Source organism: Macaca mulatta, chromosome 19 (assembly GCF_049350105.2).
Source record: "Macaca mulatta isolate MMU2019108-1 chromosome 19, T2T-MMU8v2.0, whole genome shotgun sequence".
Lineage (NCBI taxonomy): Eukaryota > Metazoa > Chordata > Mammalia > Primates > Cercopithecidae > Macaca > Macaca mulatta.
Window position 1 is genome coordinate 3,249,756 of NC_133424.1, and position 688 is coordinate 3,250,443.

Here is a 688-nt window from a genome sequence, read left to right on the forward strand (position 1 = left end):
CTGGGATTCCAGGCGGAACCACCGTACCCGGCCAATTCTCCAGAACTTTTTCCTCTTCCCAAACTAAAACTCCGTCCCCATGAAACACTCACTCCCCATCCCCCTCCCCAGCCCCTGGCACTCACCCTTTAACTTTCTGTCTCTGTGAATCTGACGACTCTAGGGACCTCATATAAGGGTAAGTTTTTAAAATTTTGAATTATTATTATTTCTTTTTTAAAAATATGAAATGCTTCATGTCATCCTTACGCAGGGGCAATAGTAATCTTTGTATCCTTCCAACTTCTTGAATATGTGCTGCTGAAGTGAGCACGTTATAAGGGGGAAGGTTTTTTTTTGAGATGGAGTTTTCTCTTGTTGCAATGGTGTGATCTCAGCTTACTGTAATCTCTGCCTCCCGGGTTCAAGCGATTCTCCCGCTTCTGCCTCCCGAGTAGCTGGGACTACAGGCATGCGTCACCACATCCGGCTAATTCTGTACTTCTAGTAGAGATGGGGTTTCTCCACGTTGGTCAGGCTGGTCTTGAACTCCTGACCTCAGGTGATCCACCCACCTTGGCCTCCCAAAGTGCTGGGATTACAGGAGTGAGCCACCGTACCCGGCCAGTTAAGGCTGTGCATGTTTAATGACTTCAATCTGTTGTGACTTTTTTTTCTGTCCTAAGAGCTTAAGCAAACCCCTTCTGCA

The 688-nt window shown here is 46.8% G+C and overlaps 1 pseudogene; it reads right to left on the reverse strand.

The window, feature by feature from the left end:
• Positions 1–218: 218 nt before the first annotated feature.
• On the reverse strand, positions 219–313 carry LOC114674239 (U6 spliceosomal RNA; annotated as a pseudogene).
• Between the last annotated feature and the right edge of the window lie 375 nt (positions 314–688).